Here is an 11,986-nt window from a genome sequence, read left to right on the forward strand (position 1 = left end):
TATATGATTCACCTTCTTACAGGGATCATCTTTGTAACCTTTTCTCATGTGGATATTCTTAATAACACCAGCCCTATGAAAATGCAAAAAGACTACAATCTGTATCTACAGCATCTGTTTAAAGTAAAAATGCAGTGAGCAAATGCTTAAGTTCTTAAAGCAAAGTATTCAATAATTTATATTTGGGGTTTAGATTTTAGATATAGAGCAACAAGGTTTGTAAGAATTCCTTGCTTTCTTTTCTTAGTTTAGTTGATTACTTTCAAGCTAAGATGGGAAAGCAGTGATGAAAGCGGGCATTGTAAATAAATATTCATATGTGTCCACTTGCGCACAAACATGGTTGTATTGTACAGAATGCAAGGAATGCACAATAGCTGCCTTTTTAGCTTCCTGAGACATGATAGCTCTTAACCTAGGTTTGCAGGTACCTTGAAATATTTATGAATAATACAATACAGATTCTAAAATATAACCTCCTTTTATGAACACTGACACATCATAACCCAGCTCTGCAAAAGGCCTAAGAAAAATGTCAGGGCAAGATCAAACATTTGTTTACATCTCACTTCCAACAAAATATAATTTTACTTTGGCTGACCTTTAAGTAGATGTAACAATTACGTAACGAAGTAAACCACAAGCCAAATAGAGACCACAGGTCACACAATCCAAAATGTACAAGAAACAAAATCTAGTTATGGTTTTGTCACAAGAAATGCTATCTAAGTTTTATGTGCAATGCCGGACTTGTAAATGTTTCTAATTTAATGGGGAAATGTATCCAGATTTAAATAGCTCATTTCATTTTCTAGGCTACATCAAAGAGCAAGATGACCTCAATTCAATACTAGGAATGAAAAGAATTCCTGAATTCTGAGCCCAGCCGCAGGGTAATTTCAGAAGCCTTCCTGTCACTGCCTGGCTCCTGTCTTCTGACAAGTTGGGTTTTTTTTTATTTAAGGGCAACATTTACCTACTGCATAGGAACACTGTGAAGATTAATTCATTTGCATGCCATGTGAAATATGAAATGTGCTGGGAAACAGATCTTAGTGGTGGAAGCGCAAAGGGCAGTTACGGTGCTGCGAGCACGCTGTTCAGAAGAAAGTTCCTGGTTGGCTCTGTCGACTTTAACCTCCTTGCTCTGTCACTCCTCAGAGAATGCACCAGGGCAGGAAGGAAGGGGTCTCAGGGACTGGCTACTCTTTCCAATCCACAGTGGAAAGTGCTCTGTGGGCCTCAGCCCAAGCAGGTGAAGACGGCTTCCATGACTTTACAGCAGGTCGGGTGTTGAGCCATGCCTAAACCTCTCTCTCATTGATGCCTGGGCTTCTCTGCCAAAAGTGCTTCTAGGTGAGGTTGGAGCAAAACAAAGGATGATCAGCTTGGCTACATAGGTGTAACCCATATATCATATTCCACTTGATTATTGAATGCTAATTTGTGGGGCTAGTGGAGTCCTTAAAACAAAGGAAGGCTTAGAAATCCCTGCCTCCTCAAACGTGAGCAGTCTTAAGCAAGAACTTAGCACAACAAAAGGTAATTATTAATAGCAATATAATATTTTTACAATGCATCCCTCAAAACCAAAATGTCACTATTCTTCGTGGCTACAGTAGCAATGTCCTGTGCTCCATCCATAGCATGAAAATTGAGGTATATTTGCATATCTGAATAACTTAAATAAACTTGTCTACAAAGAAAACCGTACCAACTACAACATGAAGAATAATTAAGCACTTGTTAATTTTGTTTATAGGGATATATAAGAAAAGGAATGTTTGTTTAATGAAATGGAAAAAATAAGTAGAGAACATAACTCATCTCTGTACCAGGTAAGACTAAGTTCCAAGTAGATCATGATCTTGTCTCTGACATTAGCCAGCAGAGGATGCCTATGCAAGAACAATTATATTTCCTGAGTCTACTCTTCCAGGCCACACATATTTGCAGTTCAGAACTAGCTAAACTAGATAATTCATCTTATTCAATAGCCTTTTTGAGTAGTTTATGGATTTTTTTTCCAATTCTTTTTCAAGCCTCTATCAACTTTTAACACCAGAAATGTCCTGTAGTAACTTAATTACACAGTTATTTCTTTTTTTTTGTTGTTTTGCACTTGCCATATTCTAAGTTCATCTGACAGCTACTTTTTCGCTCCAGAAGACACAGTGCACAATCATCCCCTTTTTAACTCCTCTATAACCTTGATGATTTTATAAACTGCTGTTACATCCCTCTTCACTTGTCTTTTTTCCTAGCCTGAAGAGTCTTAGGATGTTTAATTAAAAATCATGTTGAAACTGTTTCATACTTTTGATCATCCTTGTTACCTTCTCTATATCTTTCTGACTTGGGGAGGGAAGGGATAAGAGTGAGCCAGAAGTACACACAGTGGTCAAGATAAGGGCACACTGTGGAGTTACAGAGAGGCAAAATGATATATTCTGTTTTGAGCTGACATTTTCATAGAGCTGTTTCTCTACAGTTATCCACTGTTTATAACTTGAAGATCTCATTCCTGAGTGAGAGGTTGTGTATGTTAAGTTAGATTTATATACAATTAAAGCTGAGGTTATTTTTCCCCATGGACATAACTTAACATGTATTTACATTTCACTTCACTTGATTTTTTATTACCAAGTATTGTGTTCTACAGCTCTTCTCAGCTGGTGCTCATCCTTCTTGTCCTGAATAACTTTGTAATATCAGCAAACTTTATCATCTCACTTTTCACCCACCTTGCTACCTCATTTTCTACTATGTTGAAGAGCACAAGTCTAGCAGACACTTTTGTAGGTCTCTCCTCATAGCCTCCCTCAACTGAGAAAATTGACTATGTAAACTTATTTCTTCTCTACAGTTTGAGCAGTTATTCATCCATTCAAAAACATTCCCTCTTACGCAATGGCAGTGTAGTCTGTTTTACAGGTCCTTGACAAGGAACATTCTGAAAAGCCTTTTGGAATTGTGAGACAACTTTGGCAGCTGGATTACTCTTCTCTGTGTGATTGCTGACTCCTCCGGTGAGCTAGACTCGATTTTTTAGATGTGACAGCTTTACAAAAGCCACATGGCTTCCCCTCAAACAATACATACATCATATTTATTCACATGTCTACTAATTGTGTACCTCTATTCCATTTGTATTTGCTCGGTTCGAATGGGAACAAGCAATTTCCTTGATTTTCTTTGGAAATTTTCTTTGCTAAATCAGCATCACATACACACCTTCTATTCCTTAGGTGTTGAAGCAGTTTAAAGATAAAGGTTATATGCTGTAGTAAATAACCTGGCATCCTCATACCTAAATTACTCTAAAGTTCTTGATTTCATACACACTAGGTTATCTTTTAATTTTGTAACTTCTTTCCATGAATTCTTTTGTTGGAACAGATGCTTTGATGTCAGAACATGTTTTTCAAGGGCTTCTGACATGGGACCCAAGTTTCTCCACAGTTAACACAGATACAGAAAAAATGCTTGTAGTTTCAGCTTTATCTTCCCTAGATCTTTTTTACATACTTTGATTATCTAATGTCTCTACAAACTCTTGTTTCCTTCTTGCAAGGGCCTTGTTCTTCACGTGTTTGAAAAAAAAATTATTTCAGTGTATCTTTTGCAAGTTTTTCCTTAATTTATATTTTACCCTTTTTGCTGTCCTTTCCCATTTCTTATTTAAGAAGTTTCTTCATTCTAATATAGTTCCCTTTTTCAAAATTAATGGGATTTTTGGCTTTGTTTTTCTGGCAATGATTTTGGAATTAAGTACATTATGGCTACTCTGTTATTATAAGCTTCCTGTGTGGATTGCAAACCAAGATTAAAAAATTAAAACCTGCTATAGCTCTGCTTGCAAAAACACTTACATTAACACCTTTTATTTTAATGTAGAGGAAATTAAATGAACTCTTGATGTACCTAGGAAAGGGCATGCTCATCGTAAAGAAATGGTGGTACGTTGTTATATAAGACTATTAGGATAGCATCCTGGAATTTAAAATTGTTTTTGATCATCCCAAAGCTAGGGAATGTCAGTAGCCAAAAACCAGCATGATCCAGTGCATCTGACCTTCACATCAGCTCCAGCCAGTGGCAGCTGGACAATGTCCCATGCGTATTGCTGAGCTGGAGACCATTGTCAGCACCACTTTGCAGTTCTCCGGCCCAAGCAGAACAGGTGATTGGTCCCACAGCGAGCAATGGGATATTGCTTCACCTGACAACACATTCACCTCTTTCCCAGAGCTTCACTTCTTTTTGATGCCTCTTGCACAGTATTCTCAGGCAGTCAGGTCATTGTGGTGGTGAACAGCAGTGACAGGCAGAGACCCTGTATAGAGCTGCTTGCTGAGGTGATGGGTCATACATGGTGCAGAGAAGATGGCTATTAAAAGAAATAAAGAGTAGCATGTGAGGGACGCAACCATTGTATTGGGCCTTCCATGAGCACCTGATGGCAGCCAACCTGCAGTCCAGATGTCAAGATGATTCTCCAATGTAGAACAGTCCGTAAGTGGCCTCTGACCCCCACAGATGGGACTATGACTGATCCCCACAGATTAGACTATGTGGAAAAGCCCAAAATATTAAACCAAATACAACAGGCAACACGAAATAGTAAGAGAAAATTAGGATGACACTGGCAAAAATGACGTTAAATAGGACGGAGATGGTGATTGACTTTTATAAAGAATGGTTAAAGAAAAGTAAGGGGTGCTACAGTATGGTCAGTACCTGACAGGGTGGTGAATTTTATTTGCCTAATGGGTAAGATAAAATTTGAACACAGAAGTTTGGATAATGCGATAGCTTTCAATACTCACTGCTACAAAGTCACTGTATTTAGGAGGATTGCCAAAGAGCACTTCAGAATTTAGTCAGTCATGGAGCGTGTTTAACATCTGGCTTAAAATTTGAAGGATCCCAGCCAGACCTGCAACAGTAGGCTCTCCATGACTTGTCCTTGTGGCTGTTACTTGCAGCATTTGTAGTCTCAATCAGCTGTTGATGCTTCTCTTGTAAGATTATAAAATAATTGCAAATAGCTCAGATTAGGAGGTGTGAATGTCACTTAAAGCTCATTTCTGTTTCATGTGCTATCCAGCATTCTCTGTAGGCAGCAGATGAGGATCTACAGAAAAACAGGAGCCTAGAAACAAACAACAATAACAAGCACTAATCAGAGTGTAATAATCTTTTGAGTTGCACTTATGTTAAAAGGTAATCACTGATATTCACATGGCACTGAATAAGTAGCATTTCATATGGACTTCATAGTTACAGAAAGAAAATAAAGAATTTTGTTTCCTAAAGGGCATCAGTAACAAAACATGAAGAAAACACAGCTTTAAAGTTTTATCACTGGCTTTCAGGAGAGCTGCATTTTCTGTTATGGCATAAGATCCTGTGCAAGCTTAAGCAAATTTTGCATCAGCTCTCCGTTAATGCTGTGCTTGAACACATCTTTTCATTTGTGATATTGTAGCAGATGGGTGTCCACTAGGTCAGCAGTACAGAGACAAGCATGTACTTGAAAACGGGTGCCTAGGTAACTTAGCTGGTAGAAGCTTCTATTAAAAAGAGTATAAGCACCACCTTCATTAGATGGCCGTTGAGGGAATGGTTTCATGACAAAGGGTCTCGAGAGACACCACCAATGTGAGGAGTTGCCATCCCTATGTCCTCTGTTCCAGTGGCAGTGGGGACAAGCAGAGTTTGTCATACATAGGAGAGCTGCTAGTGACACAGCCTCCCAATGTGGGCATGTGAGCTGAGAGGGCTTTCAACATAGAGATGCAGTGGAGCTAACCATATAGTCCTCCCATGGCTCACCTTTCCTCTTTTTAAAATACAATAATAATACCTACTTCACCAGTGTGTGCAAACATGCATTTCCAGGGTATATGAGGTACTTTGAGATCCTTGAAGAAACGGCGTTGTTGAGTAATTACTTTTTTTATTTCTGTATCAAATGCAAGAAAGATGGTATTCTTCTAAGCCCTATTAAGATTTCTTCACAAAATTGAGATGTCTGAATAAAATAAGAAATTAATAGCAGAATATTCAACACTAATTCCAAATATAGAACAGTATTTTTCACAACATAACTAATACAGAAAGCGAATAAGATTTCAAACTTCTACTTTAATTTATACCTTTTTATATACATACACATTAAAACAATATATATACATTATACACATGCATGGGCATAATGCATGTGTCCTAGAGATTTGAAAGCTTTTTATCTGCTTGAAAACCAAAGTGTTCCTGCAATGTGATACTGCATGCATACATTTCTTACAGGTTTGTTTACATTTCTTTGTTTGATAAAGATAAAAAAAAACACTTTGGGGGCTAAAATATAACAATTATGAATATCTGAAAGGAAAAAAATAGTGAGTGAATTGCATTCATAAATATGGTAATCAAGAACTGTGCACTTTATAATCAACAATATAGTAGCATGTGAAAAGTAGTACAGTAATTTTTCATGATAATAACCTTAGTGATATGAGATTCTTTATACACACAAATATGATCTTTAAAATGGCCACTATCAGCTTAAAAATGGACAATATCATGAAACTTGTTAAAGCCAAGGTGAGCTGTGGCACCATAACCAAATGCAGAAAAAGACAATCACATATTTCAACATTTCTACAGCTGATGGCATTGAAATGTCAGCAAAGCTCAAAGCAAAAGTACACAATAAATTTGATATTACACCATATATTTGATTAAGCCCAAGGGTGAAATTGTAACCTGCAATTTTATTCTGAATCAGTAGATTTCTGACACATTTTGATTTTTAACAAAGGGAAACTCAGTCTTAAGGCTTCACAGAATTCAGCAGGACTGTCACAGTTCTATTCAGACTCTCCTAGAAATTGGTCTTTACAAGCCCGGTGGACACAAATACATTAATAAATTTTATTATTGTAAAGACTGTTCCCAAGGAATTGTTTCAAATAGCAAGGTTATGATTATACTCAAAACACAGACTATCAATTAATGGCAAGTGTGTGGTGAAACAGCAACAGTATTTTCTGATGAAAATTGTACTATTTTCTACTTCAGATTTTTAATACATTAAAAATAGTTCAATACGTATACCTCAAGTTGTTCACATTTAAAATGCAAGAGTGTTGTATATGAAAACCTCAAGGAATTTCTGACCATACTTGGTTATTTTTAAAAATACATTTATACTCATTATAAAGTATAGGATAATTCCAGTAATAGTTAAAAAAAACAACTCTGCATCACAATGAAGACACAGGGAAACTGTATCAGTTATTGTGACAGGTCTCGGAGAAGAAATGCTTGACTACAGATGAAAGAAATACAAATGGTGAAATCTGCTCTGGTTTATGACCACGGAGCGTGGTAATTAACTGACACACATTCAAACACTTTTTAAGAAACAGCCTATTCAAAAGCCATGCGCTGTTTTTGTTGTTTCCTAATTTTTATCACACTGCTGGATGGCTCAGAAGTGATGCTGTCAAAGTGGCAGTCAAGGACCGAAGTAATTGGAACTGCTGGGTGAAAAGACATGCTCCGTACAGGAATTTCCTGCCACTCCGATGGCTGTGACAGAAAAGCTCTGAAAATGCCGGTAGAGATTTGGAATGATGAATAGCTGATACGGGTAGTGAGAACTCTTGGAAGTTCAGTTTTGTTTTATTTGCTGAAATATTACCAAAGAAGGCTTGAAGCCTGTGACTTGTAAAATGTGACTCCAGAATGACCTCTGACAGTTGGGGTTGCTGTGGATGTTATGCTTCTATTTATCTGTGAGTATTGTCAGGTCCTTTGTCTCATTTCTCAAAATAAAAGTGCAACCTTTGTCCCACTGTTTGTCATTATTTATACACTACAAGGTCAATTCCTTTATTTTGAGACCTCCTAATTTTCCTGACATTATTTGTTGGGGCTGTCTTTTCTACCGTTCTTGATAATTATCCCTGTATTCCATTCTCCAGTCTTCAGAGATAAACTAACAAGGCTACGTCCACGTAATGGACTTCAAAGTAAATTGTTGCAACGCTGAACCTAATTACCCTGCTGCTCGGTAGAATCTGTAATGCCACGACAGGCACACGGGCTCCTGCTGCCTTGAAGTTCCTGAAGAAATAAGCTTGTAAGAATAACATCCACTGAAGGCAGGGAAATGACACAAAGTAGGAAATGCGAATAAGGATATCTATCAGCACTCCCAGGCAGGAAGCCACTCATCTCCTGTCTGGACACTGATTGACTCTTTCGCCTGCTGAGGTTCTCAGATGTGAACTCTCTTCTGATTTCAGGTGCTTAACATAGATTGATCCCCATGACCACAGCATAAAGCCATGAATAGTAAGTTAGAGAGTGTAGGTGTTACACCCAGTAGAGACAACTGGCACATTCACCTGGGACTGCAGGAGACCCACACTCAAATCCCACCTCTGACTGACTCAGTCTCTTAGGTCTTTGGAGAGCATTCCCCATGGTGCAGTGGTTAGAGCAACTGGGAGCAAAACCAACCTTTTTGCAGGTCTCTTTTATGCAAGGAATTATAAGGTAAGTATGACTTGAGGATATCTACATAATTAGATGTAAGAAGCAAACAGATGGATTTGTGAAATCTTCAAGTATTTAACTGTTGTCCTGTTTGGCACCACCAGGACTGTTGTGATATCCAGAAATGTATGTCAAGTACTTTATAGACAGTACCTTGGACACATGCAACAGCAGTAGAACAATGTCTTTGGAGATCTAAATTTTGACCTGAAAACATTAGGCACCTGCAAGTGATTTGAAGTGATTCACATGATTTCACCCAAGTCCGTCTAATTGCAGAAGCAGGGCCTAAGAGACTTATCTGGAGAGCATCTTCTGGAAGCATTAAAGCCTAAGTCTGGTGAAAAATCCATTGGTACTGAAAGAGTGTCTGCTAGACACTCTTAGATGTAAAACCAACACCAAGAGTAAGTGCTAAAACAATTTTATTTTGTATATGATTTTTCAATATAGCTACAAAACATCATTGTATGAAGCAGACAAAATGAAAGCAATAATCTTCAAAGCCTAACACCACATCCTTTTCCTTCCTGGCGTAAGTACAAAAATGCAAGCTAAAAGAAGATAACTTCTTACTGAATGAAACTGCTTTCACAGAGACTGGATCTAAACTGCTTTCCTCTCTTCTGCTAAAGTCTCTTTAAAAAACAGAAATAAACTAATCTGAGGAAGCGGAGGAGAAGGTTCCAGCAAACCTATTACAAAAAAGAAAGAAACACATTACGTGGAAGATGTAAACTTATTGGTCTTGTTGAACATGAAGTTTTTGAACATAAAGAATGACTGTAGTTGAACACTTCCAAAAGAAAAACTTCATTTCAAAGTTATAAATGCAAGCATATACAAGTGATAAAGCTAACTGTCAAATATGTAGGATCTCACTTTCTGTCTCAATTGTTGAATATGGAATCCCACAAAAATACACACTTTTCACAAAGCCATAATGAAATTAACTTGCAGACCTCTGAAATATTTTTCTTCTAGTTTCTCTTATTTCTCTTCTGGTATTCACATAGCATTCCTTTTTGTACACAACTTCTCTTTTCCAATCCTACTTCTAAGTATTACACTGTATTCCTGTTATGTTATAACAATGAACTTTTAAAAGACTACAGTAAGTCTCAAAAATTATCTACCCAATAAATCAGACACAAACAAAAAAAAAAGAAATTATTATCCATTTTTATTTACTTTATTATTTTCTTGGTTTAATTCACCTAATTATAATGGGTGCTGTGCTATACAGCCAAAAAAAATACCCTTCGACTATTACCCATCATTAATGCCACAACTGATTCAATTGAAAGAAGAAAAAATAGTAACAAGGATCAATACAATCAAAACCCAGCACCACTAAAAATATCCTAAAAAACATTAACTAAAAAAAATCCTTTCTAAATTTAGGATGCAATAGATATTGAGAAGATGTTAATTGGACAAGCGCTACCTCCAGGACACTTCCACTATGACAGTGCTCAGCTACCTATCAAAACACCAGATAAACAGTTGAGGACAGACAACATTTAAATACAAGCCTGATGCTACTCTTTGAGCTACCAGTCCTGCTCTAGGAATAACCTCCCAACTTCACTATCGCTTTCTTTGAGACCCATGTCCTCGCTCTCACCAGTGTTTCCAAACTGATTCTATGTTTTCTCCTGAGTGTGCTGAATCATACAGAGCGATCCCTTGCTAATCTTGGAAAAGTTACTGATAATAGGAACACAGGTAAATGTCTCACTTTGAGCTAGGTTGATATTTTCATCTAGTCTATATGTATGTGTGTATTGTGAGCTGTCCCTTTGTCTTTGCCCAGTCTAACGGATTACCTAGGATTAAAACAATGCCATGGTCGGCCTAGTCTGTCTGTCTTCTCTCAGCCTGCTGGAACTGCTTTTTGGAGAGAGAGTCACAAAACATCCTGGTACTCTTACTGAGGTAAATGCTCCTTGGCCAGAGGAAGAACAACAGACAGTTTTCCATTACATTCATATAATGTCTGTAAGTTATTAAAAATGCTCTAAGGCATGCAAGTCCCAGGAGAAGTGCCAATTTAAGGGAATATCATTTATATTGTGCCTATTTAAAATATGTTCAAAGAAAATTAAAGTTGAATAGCTAGTGTTTCAGAGAGGATTCACATATTAGGGAATACCAGATGAAAGGTTATCTACCCAAATTTCACATATATCCCTGTGTCCTTGGCTCCTCGATCATGCATTATCTTACACTTCACAGAACATCATCTGGACTTTATGTGGAGCCTTTAGACCACCAACATAAAATCACTAGTCTTTAAACACGTATAAACACTCCTTGCCAGTTGGAAAGCAAGCTATGGAACAAGAGTGAAATGCAAGTCTGTTCACATCCACCTTCCAGAAAGGGGTTGATCTGCTGTCTACAGCCTCTATTAACTAATAAAGCTGACCACATTGATTCAACACATTCATTCTGAAGTGCATTATACTCACATTTAAGCCTTGGCTCTTTATAAATTTTTTTTTTTAGTATTATACTATTTTACCCTTTTCAGTATTTTACTCTTTCTTCTAGATTCATAGAATCATAGAATCATAGAATGGTTTGGGTTGGAAGAGACCTTAAAGATCACCTAGTTCCAACCCCCCTGCCACAGGCAGGGACACCTTTCCTCTAGATCAGGTTGCTCAAAGCCTCATTCAACCTGGCCTTAAACACAGCCAGGGAAGGGGTAGCCACAACTTCTCTGGGCAACCTGTTCCAGTGTCTCACCACGCTCACAGGAAAGAATTTCTTCCTAATATCTAATCTAAATCTTCCCTCTTTCAGTTTAAAACCATTCCCCCTCATCCTGTCACTATTTGTCCTTGTAAAAAGCCCCTCTCCCGCTTTCCTGTAGGCCCCCTTCAGATACTAGAAGGCTGCTAGTAGGTCTCCCCAGAGCCTTCTCTTCTCCAGGCTGAACAGCCCCAGCTGTCTCAGCCTGTCTTCATAGGAGAGGTGCTCCAGCCCTCTGATCATCTTCATGGCCCTCCTCTGGACTCGCTCCAACAGCTCCATGTCCTTCTTATGTAGGAGGCCCCAGAGCTGGACGCAGTACTCCAGGTGGGGTCTCACGAGAGCAGAGTAAAGGGGCAGAATCACATCCCTCGACCTGCTGGCCACGCTTCTTTTGATGCAGCCCAGGATGCGGCTGGCCTTCTGGACTGCAAGCATGCACTGCAGGCTCATGTTGAGCTTCTCGTCTACCATCACCCCCAAGTCCTTCTCCTCAGGGCTGCTCTCAATCCATTCTCCACCCAGCCTATATTTGTGCTTGGGATTGCCCCGACCCACATGCAGGACCTTGCACTTGGCCTTGTTGAACTTCATGCAGTTTGCACAGGCCCAGCTCTCAAGCCTGTCAAGGTCCCCCTGGATGGCATCCCTTCCC

Source organism: Nyctibius grandis, chromosome 5 (genome assembly GCF_013368605.1).
Source record: "Nyctibius grandis isolate bNycGra1 chromosome 5, bNycGra1.pri, whole genome shotgun sequence".
Classification (NCBI taxonomy): Eukaryota; Metazoa; Chordata; class Aves; order Nyctibiiformes; family Nyctibiidae; genus Nyctibius; species Nyctibius grandis.